Source organism: Topomyia yanbarensis, chromosome 1 (genome assembly GCF_030247195.1).
Source record: "Topomyia yanbarensis strain Yona2022 chromosome 1, ASM3024719v1, whole genome shotgun sequence".
NCBI lineage: Eukaryota > Metazoa > Arthropoda > Insecta > Diptera > Culicidae > Topomyia > Topomyia yanbarensis.
Genome location: NC_080670.1, coordinates 80,327,442 through 80,343,781, shown reverse-complemented (window position 1 = coordinate 80,343,781; position 16,340 = coordinate 80,327,442). Strand labels below are relative to the sequence as shown.

Here is a 16,340-nt window from a genome sequence, read left to right as displayed (position 1 = left end):
CTCGGTTAAAAAGTCGATTTTTACAGTGATTGCATAGCCTTTCTTTATATGAGAAAGGCAAAAACAAATGACTCCAAACAATTTACCTCAAAGATACCAGTCGTTCCCTCCCAGAACTCTAACCGCCCATCTGCACATCCAATCTTTATGAGATTATCATAAAAGTCCAGACACTAGATCGGCGAAGTCTGGTAACATTTCTTCCGCGCTGAACTTCCTCCTCCAGGTGGCTGAGAACATTCGCCAGCGCTCATCTGCTCCCGGGGTGGGATGAAGCCGTATGATTGGGCTTACTCTCCACCGCTGCTACATCATAGCCCTTGGTCAAATTATTCCACAAATTATTCCACAAAAATGATATCATTCTGGGTTAATATTTTCCTGCATCTCATTCTGAGGATTGTGCCTGCTGAAGTTAAACTGTAGTTTTTTCCTAAGAGAAGAGACGACAACAGGCTTCTTGCTCTTCTTAATTTTATCTACCAGGTCCTGTCGTAATTCCAAAGACAACAAGCATCCATCGTTGCCAAATTCCATTTGCAAGTTTTTCACAATTGCTGAAAATAATTCTACCTCAAATATCAAGCTCTGTCAAAAATTCACAATACTACCCGGTCAAACCGTTCGGAATTTGATTCGGAATCCTGAATGGAGTCAGTATGGATTCCAAATCAAATGCAACAGCCGATTGGAATCCATAATGACTCCATTCAGAAATCCGAACCGGTTCCGGAATGAGTTTAACTGTGTAGCTGTGTGAGGTGTAGATTTACCTCAGTTTCGTACCCCTCAGTCTCTTACTCAACACGCTCATTCAAAACTACTCAAAATTTGAGTACACAACACTCAATTTCAAAAATGGGAGCAATATGTCAAAAAATGAGTTTTTATTTGAGTAAAATTAACTCAATTAGTGAGTAACCATCCAATTTTCGAAATTTCGAGTGAAAAAAGCACTTATGGACAAGAAAAAGTTAATGAACTTCGACGTTAATTAAAACTTGGATAAAAGACCAAGTCGCTGACATAGCAGTCACAGAGAACAGACGTCCATCTTCAGCATTCAACTTGTGTAAAATCTCTAACGGTTTCGAAGGTAGTTGGGATATCCAAACAAGGTGCGCTACTGTCGTCATGTTTTTTGTGGCTGAGTTCGACTGAATTGACAGCGGTTATTCCTCTACCCAGTCAAACTAGTCCGGAACCGGTTCGGACTTCCAGCATGAATTCCAGCTCAAATGCATCAACCGATAGAGTCGGAATCGGTTGTTTTCTTTGAGCAAGATTCCATACTGAATCCATTCAGGATTTCGAACCGGTTCCGGAATGGATTTGACGGATAGTTGGGATAGGTTAGTGTGGCGGCGCTAGTGTTTATCGTTTATTAATTCAAATGTTTACACACGTTTTTTAAATTTTTTTGTTCGATTATGGATGTCTGTTCTCTGTGTAGCAGTTGTAGAGTTGATTCGGATCATTCACAAAGTTAAAAGGTAAGTTTATCTGAATTTTGCTTCTATTCAAATCAATTACCCTTTCCTGTTTTTTGTAGTTTCTGCCATTACAACGAGGCGCTGATTTACATGAAATAGGAGTAGAAACATTCTCGGATTATATTTCCAGGCAGCGTTAGCGCCTGGAGGTTCAGGTAAATGATATTTGAAGTGGCGGGTAGATTTTTTGTTGCTATATTAAAAATACGAATTGATTATTTTTTGCATTTGCTTTTTGAGTAAAATCTACTCAAAGTTGACATTTTCATCCCAAACTCAAAACTGAGTAAACGAAGCAAACTCATTTTTTGACTACGTGCCCTTTTTTATGAAATTGAGTGGCTGGCCACTCAAATTTGAGTTTTTATGAATGAGCGTGAACAGTGTCCTTCACCGCCAATAATGCCTAGTTGTGCTGGCACCGCTGCCACTGCCTAGGATTAGGCAATCCATTAGACGTTTGTTTGACAATTCAGCGGTGGGTTCTGTCAACAAGTCTACTCCTGCGAACAGAAAAACTCGTCCGACAAACAACTTTGTTAGTCCGATTCGTTTGATGTTGGATCGAATCAACGATATTGTCGGACGTCGCACCCCTCGGAGTAACGTCAGAATAAGTAAACAAGAAATAATCAGCTGATCAAAAACGTCTCATGGATTGCCTAATAGGATTTGCCCAGCCTCCTGGCAACCCTATACAATAATATGGAGTTTGACAGCGACCTACATATATGGGGCGTTATAGCTATAAAGCCCCAAACAAAGAATTATGTTCGGCACTATACACGATATTCAAGCATTCCACACGACGTTTTGTATCTTGTGGAATGATTTAACACCATATTATTCAGAAAAACGTCATTTAGTAACTAATTACAGCTTTTAATCATTCAATTCAAAATTAATGTTTTGATTTTCATGGCAGTGATGCTGGCTGTACAGAGACGTCGTCCTTGACAGGGGGATTTGCCAGCTGGCTTCTTCTTATATTTTACTAATCCCTGTTGAACACCAAGACGGATACAGGTGTGCACATTTTTTCTGTGTGTGAGTGCGGTTGTCATTTTTCTTCGATGAAGCCGAAAAAACAAGAGGATATGAAGAAGAAAATCACAAACAGTTGACGTAGCGGGCCCTTCTGTTTCGTTTCGATTCGGTCATAGTCAATTTAATCGATTTTTTTCGAGGGAAAAAGTGTCCATAAGTGTTCTAATCGATAGATCCGAAGTGAAGCTCGGCCTTTTCTCACTTTTCATCGTGCGTCAAAGAATCAGGATGCTCGTTCGGATGTTGATGTTTACTTCAAGGGCCCCGGCCGCCATGCTTAATTTTGCAAGTATAATACTAATACACTCAAAAGTGTCAAATGTTCCCACCTTCTCTCCATCTTGGTTGAAAACGACATACCCCCACTCGACCAATGTTGCCAAAATATTTGTTTTGTTTCGGTCGTATATTCTATATCTATCGTATATTCGTTCTGATTAAAATATTCTATATTATGTACCAATTTCATGCTTCTGGGAAAATCAAAGGTTTAGTCTTTATATCCACATTCAAACGATCATAACGTCTTTTTCCATCGGAATACAGCAAAACAAAATAATATATATTCGTTGTTGGACATTACGAAAAATATCTTCATGCCTCTTCATTTTTGTAAGTTGCTTTCTGAGCCAAGCAACCTCTGCAACAAGAATAATCTTCTCTGTTCGGATTTATTTTAAATATTCTAAAACTACTTATCTGCAAGGTTTAATTTTTGTTTTGGAGAAATGTATAGGTTTGTTCCAGTACTACATGTGATCGTTTCGTAGAAAACAGCAGTAGAAAATACACGCTCCTATTTACACCGATGTTCGATTCAGTTGAAAACTGTAAAATTCAACTGTATCGATAATAGCAAAGGAAGAACAAGAAGCGACTTCCGTTCTCCCTGTTTGCTCAGTACTTCCAATTTACTCGGTACTGGAACAAAGACAATTTTTACATGAAGTTCAAAATATTTTCATACTTACGCTACACAGCCTGTTGATTTCGAAAAGAGGCATTTCCGCATTATTCCGCACACAGAACAGAATCCATGCTAACCGCGCTACCTGATCTCTCGGGAACTTCAGTTCTGGATAATATGTTTGATTTCGATGTTATAGAAAGAAAGCGGTATCTCGAGAAAACAAAAAAATCAACACAGTTAACAATCGTCGTTTTATGTTTGATATCACAATATGACAACACTTCCAAGCAGCCCTTTAGTACTTTTAGTTTCCACGCCGAAGGTTTGCCTATGTCACTTTCGTCCAATCACGAGCTGGTTCAGAATTGGTTCAAAAACAGGGGACAGAGCTGGCGGATCCTATCCTAGGCCACTGCAAAGCGCCAACATCCGCTACGATAGTCCTTTGTCAGCGTCATTGTGCATCAGATTCTCGTGGAGGTAACTCATATACAAAGGAGGCATCTACGTGTCGAGTGATTTCCTCAGCAATAATAATAAATGGCGTCCTGTAAGATATCCTGCGCAAATCGCGACTTTTACAAGTTGCATTTAAAAATTGAATTTTATGTTTATACGTGTCTCTCTTAACTTTACACGTAGTTATATCGTCATTCAGGGTATTTATTCAATTTGCATAAAATGTTCATGGGTATGAAAAGTAGCCAAAATAAATTCAGCAGCACTGTTTTTCATCCCGTTTGAAAATATTATGAACGCTCTTGGCTGGCAAAACGACCAATCAGAAGCTGGTTCAATATTGAGGTTAAGATTGGATCAAATTGGCTACGCGATTGTCTTCTCTTCTCTTAGGTTTTTTCTTCAGTTTGAAAGCAAAACTGGTCGGCGAACTTTCTGGAAACGGGAGACAGCTGATGTTTTTGGTTTCCTTGGCAGGATGATATGCACATCAGATAGGTACCCGAATAGAAGTGTATAGTAACAAAACCTTGATTTTCACTGTGACAGTACAGTATTTTTACAATAATTTACAGTAAGTTTTAGTGTTATGCTACAATAAAAAAAAACAATAAACTTTAACGTTTTACATTTCTTATAAAAGAAATGTATAGAATTCGCTCAAACTTTCAAGATTTTTTCCGAGGCCCGGAGGGCCGAGTCATATACCAATCGACTCAGCTCGACGATTTGGGACAATGTCTGTGTGTGTGTGTCTGTGTGTGTGTGTATGTAACGGACAAATTATCATTCGTGTTTCTCAGCAATGGCTGAACCGATCTTATCCAAACCAATTTTAAATGAAAGAACTAAAAAACAGTATGAACGCTATTAATTTGTTTTTGATTCTGATGTTTAGTTTCCAAGATATGAATGTTTGAATGCGTAAAAATGGCGATTTTTGCAGTTTTTTTAAATTATCTGCCGAAATTGACAGCATAGATTAACAATTTATATGTTTTTAGACAGCTTTAACGAATACCTTTCGAACAAGCTATAGATTATTGAAATCGGACTATTATCAAAAGAGATATTTAACATTAAATGCGGACGAAAGATTTTTATCATTTCCCATTGCCAGAAATATGACCAAAAACATGTAATCTATTATTAACGCCAAAACGGCTTATTTTAGGTCAATAGTATCTTCGGAGAATTTAATGGAGGAAATATGTCCTTTCTTTTGGTATTGTGCTTTTGCTGATTAATCCCCCTATGAGTGAGATATTTTCACAAATTTTCTTGGAAGTGATTATATCGAAATGATGCCTTCTACAAATTTGTAGCTCTTACTTTTGCGAATAACTTTACTGAAGACTTCAAATAACTATTTTGAATACTTTAAAAGTTATGGCTTGTTGTTTGTTGATTACTCTTTGTCGCCTATTTATTGTTCAATATAGAAAAAAATCCATTGAAATAAGCCAAACATTATTTCGACAAATCGAATTTTGTATTTCATTTTTCTATCTACAACCGCTAGGAATAATCACCGAACACTTCCAAGTTGTCTGGAAGGAACTTGATAACTTATCAGTGCAAAAATGTTCATTTGTGCGAACCTTCTGACTGCAATTTTTCTAATGACCATCGGATCGATCTGAAACATATCGGAAAATGAAAAGCGAAATAAATAACTCCAAGCAACGGCGTAGCCCAGAGAAGTTTTTGGGGTTTAACACTATACAACGCCACCAACCCCCCCCCCCCCCCCCACCACCACACCCAAAAAAAATATTGGATTGAAGTTGAAAATTTATTGATTCAGACTGATTTAATTCAATATTACAATAACAATTATCTGATCCGTAGATTGATAACCTGTTGTTGTAAACATCATGAGGACTTTTGATAAATTGTCGGAATGGGGTCCTGATATGTAACTGCTCTATTGGTCTTGATTTCACAGTTGTCTAATAGCATCAATATCAAATTCCTGCCTGAAAACATTCCAATAGAAAATTACAGAGTTCTGTAATCAATCATAGTCCTCAGATTTATTTTCAAATTTAACTCTTTTTTGTAGAGATGTACTGTAATAAGGGTCTTTATTTAATTGGAAGAGAAGTTAAAATTGATTTAATGTCTATGAAACATAGAACTGCTCACCAAAAAAATGCATAACTTTCAACATTTGCTAAAAATGTTCTTGCCTTTCTCATTCACTCTAAAATTCGTCAATCCAATCCCGACCCGGAGGGCCGAGTGTCATATGCCAATCGACTGAGTTCGTCGAGATCGGAAAATGTCTGTGTGTATGTGGAAAAAATGTGACCTCTGTTTCTCAGAGATGGCTGGACCGATTTGCACAAAGTTAGTCTCAAATGAAAGGTACAACCTTCCCATCGGCTGCTATTGAATTTTTTTTATTGATTGGACTTCCGGTTCCGGAGTTACGAGTTGAAAAGTGCAATCACACAGCAAATTCCCATATAAACTGAAATGAAAAAATTTCAAAATCAAATTTGTATTTTTGATACCAAATGACTTTAAAATGCATGAAACATTGAGATGTTTGACAAAAATTGACTTTTTTTGGACTTTGGTACATTTTTGTCTTTCTCATATAGAAAGGTTATGCAATCACTCTAAAAATCGTCAATCATACCGGCCCGGAGAGAGTATGCAGTAAGGGGTTGCTACTTTAAAATTAAAACTAGTTTAAAATTTCTTAACAAGTTGAAAATTTTCGGCAGGATCTGGACCTCCCGGATCTTTCTCCATGATCCGCCGCTGGTTTCAAGCGATGTTTCAGTATCACATATTATCTCAAGATCGTGGCTGTCGATCCATTGTATGTATGTGCAAATCGTACTGAACATGTAATATTCATTTCCACCATTGTATTGAACATAATCAGCCATGGAATCGTAGTCTGGACAAATGAGACAAGCACAATTGCACCACTAGATGGATTAAAACAGGTTTTTATTTTAGGAATGCGTCGAGTTGAGACGAAAACGTAATATGATTAATAACGAGGATAACACTTTCCGAATGTAGAGAGAAATTTATGAAAAATGACGATTTCCATTCGATACTAGCAGGTTCTGATCGATTTTGATAAGCATTTGATTTTTGTTGTATGACCAATTATATGTATAGGTCAAATGTTTAAAATCAGTAATTTAAGGTCAAGATAGCATCATTTTGAAACCGCCAACTTCGGAGGTTTAGTATCTTCGATGAGTTTTACAAACGTTAAACAGCGCATCATTTGATAAAATAATTTTGACGGTATATCGTCCAAGAAGTATTTATGGTGATTTTTCTCAGGTTAATATTCATGACTACAATAAAGTCTCAACAAATTCGCTAGACACGAACTCTGTTACTATTTCTGAAAAATTAATTCTGCATAATTTTAAAAGTTCAAGAATTACGGTTTCGGAATTATGCCGTTTGGACAGTATGATCGATTTTCACCAAACCCCCACAAAACCGAATTTCTGGATACGCTGCTGACTTCAAGTAAGTAGAAACAAAGTCGTTCTACACTCATTCACAAGAAACTTCTTCGAATGCTGAATATCTATTATAATACATTGAAACCCTGATTTTATCAGCCAAATATGAACATATGTTTGATGGGCTCTAGCAGACGAACAAGACTGAATTCGAGTAAATCCTTTCTTGAGCATGTTTTCCTTATCATGAAGATGGAAATATGCAAAAATAAAAAGTTCATCATAATCAGAAATAGTTATTAGACTACATCAAAAATATTTCAACAGTATTTTAACAGCTTCAGTTTATTATAAAGAAAAAAAAATTGCCCGATTTAGTCAATGTCCCCATTTTGTCAGCCTAAAATACACCATGAGACTGATAAAAATGGATCTTTATTGTATGTATTATTCACTGTGTTTCACATTAATAGGTACATTTCATTTTTGGGGATTTCTTATTGAATCGAGCTACAACATTTGTTTGTTTTTATTTGTTCTTTGGCATTAGGATTAGCGATAATAATTCAAATCAAGGATACTACTGGGAAGTCACCTTTAGAAAAAGTCGATGTCCAAGTAAAATTTGGAACTATGCACGCATGCACTTCAGAGATAGCGTGATATCCGGAGCTGCGATTTCATTTCAACCCTTTTTTGTAAAAATGGCGATACTTACAAATGTAAACATAAGGCTTTTTTCATACATGCGAATGAGGGCTTTGAAACGCAACCAATTAACCTAAAAATTTGGATTCTACGATATTGCTTTCTTAAACTACAGCAAAAAATACAGGGCGAAACTGTATTTTAGTTTGTTTATTTAAAGTTTCGCCCTCCACGCTCCATACAAACAAACAGGGCGATACTTTTTTTGCTAGCAGTTTAGAAGCGAAACTGTCATTTTCGTATTTTTTAGGATTATCAAGCTGATACCAGCTGTAAATAGTAACAATGATCGCTATTGAAAAAAAACCCGGACGAAATCGGTGGTGTAGAACGGTAGTTATGTGCAGTTATTGTAAAAAACGTAAGAACGATACTTCAATGCTGATAGGTGGGACCGAAAAGGTAAACAATCGCCAAAGGGGCGATACTATCATTTTGTAAATTTCAATAGCAAAAACAAATTTTAATTTAATAATTTCAAATACTTTATGAAGTTTTGGGTTTCGATCACTGAATCATGCAATCTGGGATATAAGAAACACAATAGTTTTTAAATAGGAAATAAAAGTCTGGAAATATTCACTGTTGATTTTCTTTGAATGGTGTCCTTTAGGAAAATTCAATTTTCCCACCACAATTTAGATATTTTATTAACAGAGCATTAACAATAATTCGTAGCTATGTCTATTTTATGGGCCATTTTTCGCTTCCCATTGATTTGATTTGAGATTTCTAGCGCTGATGTTGTCCTATGCTGATTTGAGCGATTCTCTGAGCCCTGCCACTTTTCCATGTAGTATGTGTTATCAAAAACATCGCGAAGCATCAAGTTCTAAATGTTCTCAAACGATATAATATCCGAAGAGAGTGATAAGGGTTATAAGAAATGTCTCATCACACTGTTAGGTGGATTAAACACGTTTTTATAGTAAATTTCAATGTAAAATAGACTTTACCAGTGAAAAAGGGGGGTGGTTATGTATCTTAACATTAAAAAAATCAGTTTTTCTCCATACATTTTTTTCTCGAAAACAGTAAAATTTAATGTGAATGCACTGTATCAGTTTTTTGCTGAACAGTGAAATTTATTGTTACATGAAATTTTATTGTAAATCTACTATGAGAACTTGGAATAGAACAATGTTGAAACAGTAATAACTATAATATTTATTATTTTATGATTGTTTGTAGGGTAAATGCTATTGTAAAATTCTATCCGGGTAGAGAAAACAAAAAAGATGTCATCGATGTTTCAAGAGCACTTTTCACTTTAGAGCAGCGTTGTCAGATGGTTTTGTATAATAGTTTTGTTCTAGTACACAGAAGTTGCTCCGGTGCAAACAGAAGCAAAAAATACTTGCTTTTTACTCCAGTTTGCTAACGGAAGTAGAAAAAAGAGAAGAGAACATAGGAACGATTTTCTCTCTGTTTGCTCCGGAGTACTTCCACTTTCTACTGGTACTGGAACAAATCTAATATCGGTATAGTTCTAAATAAAAAATAGGTATTTATCGGTGTGAAGATGTATGCTAACCAAAAGTTACCTGCAAATTATTGGTTTTAAATTATAGATCTTTCTAATGTTATGTAATCAAACCTACCGAGCTCAATCGATTTCATAATCGGTTGTTGAGCTTCATTTGAAATTTTGATGGTAACCTGGCAGATTGCTGAATCAATTTCCGGATGATTTGATGTGGAAAGGTGAAGACATTTTCTAAAAAGGCCCATACGTAATATTAATTGATCTTATTATATGAAAATCGTTATTTTTTGGTAAGAAAAAAGAAATCGGTATATTTAGTAACTTTATTGGTATTGCAATTAAAAATCGGTTTAAATATCGATAAATCGGTATATTCTGCTACACTGTTTTGGGGTTCATCTACGTCAAAACAATGTTTTTGACAAATTGGAATGAACTCTTGGAGTTCATACCCAGTAAACGAAACGGCGAATAGCCAGATTAAAATAGATGCCGGCGAGCGGTAGGCTACTGGAACTTTGTTATAGGCTACCCGCCGTAACTTTATTTCATATTCCCCACTCGAAGTTCATCCAAATGGTGAAAAACTATCCCGCTCAAGGCTGGCTGCCTCACGCCTGCCAGCGGGCGAAAAATGGCTGGCAGACATTCTGGTGTATGGCTGCCTCGCGGCTGCCAGAAATACAACTCAATCGATACAACCGTTTCTACCAGGATTTCGCCCATCGGTTTTGAGGGAGGCATGGCTGCCAGCCGTCTGCTATATTTCTGGCAGCCAGAGTGCCCACAACCGCTAGTGAACCGGTTCTTGGTTCTTCTACTTCTTCTTTGTTTTGATTGTATATTGCTTGTCAATTTATGTTAACCAATAAAAAACAGAAAATTATATATTTTCGTTTATTTTTTATTTTTTTACTCATAGCGTAGAACAAAATTAATGTGAATAATACATTATTAAATTTTTATAGCAATGATCTAACTAATGGTGCTGATAGTAGTACATAGTAGTAGTATCCGACGAAGCTAGTGAAAAAGTTCCGATGGCGAGAATTTTTTGTTAAAGTTGATTCTTATATGCGACTGAACAGTATGATTTGCTACATCGACAGTGCGTACGTCCGAAATTTGACACACCGGTCGCAACGACCTGAGTCTGTATATGCAGTAGGTTGGAAGCGAATATAGTAGCTAGTATACGGGTTGATAGACTGGCCCGAGAATCAGCGTATAAGCAACGCCTACAGCCTCGTCTGGGTGTATCACCAGTTCTACCAGCGCGGTGAGATCGTTGTTCTCGCAGAGTAATAACAGGCATTCTTCGCTCGTTTCCAAAACGAGCATAAACCAACACGTTTCTTATACACGTTAGGTGCACCAAGCTGCGAATTCCTTTTCCCGAGTCACATATGGTAGGGTGTTCCAAGATCGGGAGGTCTAGTCACACCCGCCAGGAGAAGTGTTGTACCTGCAAAATCAGTCAGGACAAGAAAGAAATCAATTATCAGAAACTGGTTGAAGGATGCGCACCATAGGTATTTACATTCAATTTAGCACCGTATTGACTCGGTAGTTGGAGGATTTTTAGCGAACCAAATTCGATGCAACCGCTGCGTCGGTTCAGTCTGTATTAAGCAAGAGCAGGTATTGCGCGAATTTGTACTGGCCCTTGTAGCAGGCGATTATCAGACAAGCATGGCAATAGCGGTCTATTAATTCGATATCTGTGGAGGAAATTAAAATAAAAATAATTGTAGGTATATTGCTTACAACAAAGCATTGCTGTTCAAATCTAGAACTGAAATGTTTCAAGAACAAAGGTATGTACCATCAAAACTTAACTCGCAAACGATGCGATCCATAACTTTTGGATGCCTTTCTCGGGCATCAGAATCATCAGCCTGTGGTCCTGCTTCCGATCTACGTTTTTGAACACAGCATCGGTTTAACGATCGTTTCGACTGTTTATGTTTCCAGGTCTGATTCGTTCAACATCTGCATGTCGTTGTCGCTCGACTCGATATTCGCTGTGATCTTTTACCTTGCTACGAATTTTTTTCAGAGACACTATTTCCCGTTTCCGGTACTATTTCAACTTCATCATTGTGCAGCTCTCCAACTTTGAGGTTCACTTCATGCTCATCGTCGTCCAGTTCATAGACAACTGCCAGAGACATCCTTTTCAGCGATTCGGCTCGCTCAGGTTTTGAATATTGTTCAAACCTTATCGGCGGACTGTCCTTATCAAAAGATGTTTTCGTACAGACGATAGTGCTTCTTTCCAGCCACTAGCATGTCATTGACGGCATTTTCTTCTACTGGAAATTAAAACACCGCTTTCCGTGGATGTAGCGACGTTTAAGCTCTTCGCGCAAGTTCGGAGGCTTTCGAAAGAACATCTTCGCTGGGATCCTGAACTTCGGCTAGATTGAATAAAACGATTCCGCACTGCAATGGAAGTAGACAAATATGGTGAGCATTGATAATTAGCACGCTCAGAGAGGCAAGCAGTGCCACTCGTCAACGGGGTTCACAGTAGAGGTTCTGTCTGATCCGGCGTTTAGTTGGGAGAATGCCGAAAAGCAGAGGGACACAATTTTTTCCTGTGTGCCTGAAATAACCGACTACTTCCAATATTTTGCTAAGACAACATAACACGGCTAAACAGAGGTCTTCATTCCCGGAGTCTGTTTGCAGAAGCTTGAAGTTGTCAAGTGGATTGCTGGAATGGGTTCTAGCCAAACTGGTAGATTGGTCCTGTTGCTTTTGAGGTTTCTTTCTCACTTTGGTAGAGTTTTTGCCTACGGATCATATATCATTATCCGCTGTCCAGAATTAAAATAACACATAACTCACTCACTAGCGTTGACCTGAAGCGTGACCTCGGCCTCATACGGCATTATACGATATGTTCCAATACTTTGTCACCAATCGCCTCGATTCCGCTGGCTTAGTTGTTCTTCTCGCACGCCAGTACCACGCTCTCGTAAACTTTGCCCCGGACTTTATTCTGCCTTTGTCATACACGGTCAGTGTATCAAATTCGTCCCTAGAATCACAAACGATAGCATATGTGACTTCAACACCAGTATCAAAGCATCCAACACTTTCAACAGTTGCTCCTGAACCTGGAACAAAAACATCCCGAGAGCCAGATTCTCCTGGATAGAATTTCGTGTCATAGTCTGACAACTGACTGCATGCCCTCGGAGGATCACATTAAGAATTTCCATCGGTCTGAAAGGTTTCGTTACGGGATACGGTTCGAGGATGACTCGTTTCAAGTGGGAAATCGCTTCAATAATCTAGTCACTATCCGTAGAGCTCCGGCTATCAGTTCCTCGTCTACCACAAGTTTGGGAAACTTGAGGTGTTTCAGATTTCCAACAACTTCAAACGATTCCGGCATTTGGGGAAAGACTTCCCAGCAGATCATGAATTGTGTCGACCAGTTTGCTGTGATACACTTCCCAGGTCTTCTTCTGTAGATTACCGTGTTGGTCCCCGCCCCCTTGCTGTAATAAAAGCAAACATGTGCCGGTCCGGTCCACAACGGGGGGATCTTCGCTGTCTACACACAGAAAAAAAATATTGGTAAAAGTAATGCTGATTTCGGTTTTAGGTCAGAGTCGCCCTAGGTTCCGCTACAACCAACGCCTACTATTAGGTTGAAAGTAAAACTTTTAAAATAATCAAGAATAATAATCAAAATAAAGGTTTTCCTTTTAAGCTAATGAAGAATAGTAATCAAAATAAAAGTTTTATATTCAAAATAAGTGTATGCGTTGGTTGTTTTTTGCTAACAGTAAAAACTTATTTTTACTAACATTTTTTTCTGTACCAAAAGGAGATATTCTTCGATACGATTTTTTGATGGACCACTCGGATCCGGGTAGTAGCGCATGGAAGTTTCCAAAAAGTCCAAGCTAGCGGTTACGGCGGTGGTTCCGTTTTCCATTAGCTTAGGGATATTACTGACAATTAGTTTGTTGAGATCGGTTGATTCTAGCGACTTGAGTAAGTGTTGTTCTGAAAAAAGTGGAATTTTGTGAATAAAGTTCAAAAGATCTATGGAAAAAAACAAGCATACTCAGTACATCGTAGGCTAGCGGAATGCTTGAAGTATGGTCCTTCTGGTTGGAGATTTTGGGACATAGGTTAACATGGTACTTTATCCTTTCTTCTAGTGTTTCCAGTGGGTAGAAAGTGATGATAAATGTTGAACGGAAATGTTACATGAAAAGAAGTATGCACCATCGAAAATTAACTAGACGCAAAAGATGCGTTTCGAGAACTGTTGACGACAAACGCATATTAGTTCCACCTGTTTCTCTTGCTAGTTTTGTTTGTCTAGTATGCCGTCAGTGGCGGATCCAGGGGGAGGGTCTTGGGGGTCCGGACCCCCCCCCCCCGAAAATTTTTAAGTTCTTGAGAAATTTTAAAATGGTTTCTATTTTTAATTCATTCCAAGTTCAAAATCATTCAAAACTAGATTCGATTACCAAACCTGATTTAAATTAAATGAGGGTATTTCATATTACGTATTGCACAATGAACATTTCAAAGTTGAAATTTTGGACCCCCTCCGAAATTTTTTTCTGGATCCGCTCCTATATGCCGTAAATACCAATAATAGAAAAACGTTGCACTGTGGGGTAACTAGGCCAAAAAGTTGGACAAAATTCTTTTCTACTGTTCTATGTCTTATTTTGTGCTTAGAATTCATGGTAAGCTTACAGAGATGATTTTGAGCACATTTTCCATAAAACATCCACCTAACAGTGTGAAATTTGTTTGCTTCATATATTTCTTTGAAAACCTAACCTAATTGAAACTATTGTGATTGTTGGGTATAGTTACATTTGTAGACCACTTTTTATCAGATTTTATTTTATTTGGCTTTGCATTGGGTCATTACATAAACTACCCTGCTGGATTGTTAACCATTCCAAACCGTGTTATTTATTTTTTTTTCAAATCCAAACGTAGAAGTTTTAAGAGATAGTCTTTAACTGAAAATGTAAATACAGGTAAATACCACAACTTTGTATGCATGCAAACAAAAGTCAGTCAAAATTTATGCTGTTCATCATTGTGTATGTTTTGTTTAAAGATTGACATGCGGATATGAATTACTGCATTAAGGAATTATATGTGTCGACGAAGAAAAGAAACTACTTTCTCAAGGTAAGGAAATCTCATTTTTTGGTAAACAATAAATTGGAAAATAAACACTCTTTTTGTTCGTTAACTAAGAATAAAATCAATAGGAAACTTCTTTTCGGAAGTACTACCGTATACTCAAGAAAAGTGTGTAACGTTAGCAATCCCCGTTGAGTCTTTGTTTTTCTTCAAGTCCTTTGCCGCTGGTTTGGAGGGAGGATTTGAAATAAGACCTATAGTTGCTTAAGTTCAACAAAAGGCCCAAATTATGTAAAAACTACTATTTTCAAATTGCACTAAAATGAACGGTCGGATGAGTATTCGACTGCGATTGACTGATAAGTGCTTATAGTTTAGTAATCTTTCAACTTATTACATTTGACTCAATTCGTGAAGTGTTTTAATCGCGAAACAGAATGTACTGAAATTATAAAATAAAGTACCGTTATTTTTCAAAACAAAATAGTTTAACTTTTTTTCTTCGATATGTCCAGCATTAGAGTAGTTGAAATAGGCCATTAGAAACGTTTTCTGGTATAATAATAATTTTTTTTATTTCGATTATAGAGGTTTTAACACAGGTGCGCTGTGTACAGGCAATCGATTTACCAACTACGCAATGCCCACCCAATTGATTGAATAGTTCAATTTTAGTAGACTGTTTCATGGTGTCTATTAAAAAAAATGTAGTTTTATAAAAAAGTTTAACTTTGTTTTTCCCCATTTTGCTCAACTTTTTGTTCTACTCATTCCACAGTGCGTCGTTGCAAAAACATGTCGAAAACGACATGCGAAGTTAATTTTCCTCTTGGCACTCAATTTGAGCTTCCACCCATGATCCAATGGAATCAGTATTCAGGAGATATGCTAGCTGTACCATACTTCTCTAGTAACGAGAAATCCCACAATACTAACCTCTTGTTCTACCGATCAAGCGGGAAGACATCAGAAACCGGAAACCCCCGAAGATCTCCGTCTGCAAAAGCGTATTCATCCAGTCGGACCAGTTCTAAACGTTTACTCTTCCAATGCAGGGTCTCCTATTGCTTGATACCGGTAAATCATCCATCAACCGTGTGTAATGCATGTGACACGCAGCGGTATGAAGTTGTATAGATCTTGTCGAGTCTAGTGATCTTTGCGGTACGTTCGCTTTCCAACAACTGACTTGCTGACCACACCAACAACATCTAAAACAGCGCGAAACAAAATGTCGGTTGATTGTATATAGTATGCAAATATGCTGAAATCGTATCGATGATAAAAGGTTGCAGATTCTATTGTACCTGGTCATGTAGCGCAAAAGTCGAATCAAACTAAGATGAGCGTTTGCAATCCAGAAAGCTGTACACGCTAAAATTGTTTTATGGACCGCTATTCCTGCTGCTGGTGATTGTGATACTGCAGGATATTTTCGGCTTCCGATATCCCGGCATATACGATTCTCTTGGTATACGGACTAAAACTAAAAAAAGCAAAGAAAATTTTGAATAATTCCAATACACTATTGAATCAAATCAAACAAAGAAGAGAATGTTCGGTACTTATTGAATCAAACTTACTCATCGCACTAGTCCTAGGCTCGGTTTCGTCGGAATTTTCAGTGACGTAGTTAACAGGTAGCAAAAATA

At 37.5% G+C, this 16,340-nt stretch overlaps 1 pseudogene; it reads right to left on the bottom strand.

The window, feature by feature from the left end:
• Nucleotides 1-10,606: 10,606 nt before the first annotated feature.
• LOC131678015 (uncharacterized) lies at nucleotides 10,607-13,130 on the bottom strand (annotated as a pseudogene).
• Nucleotides 13,131-16,340: the final 3,210 nt, after the last annotated feature.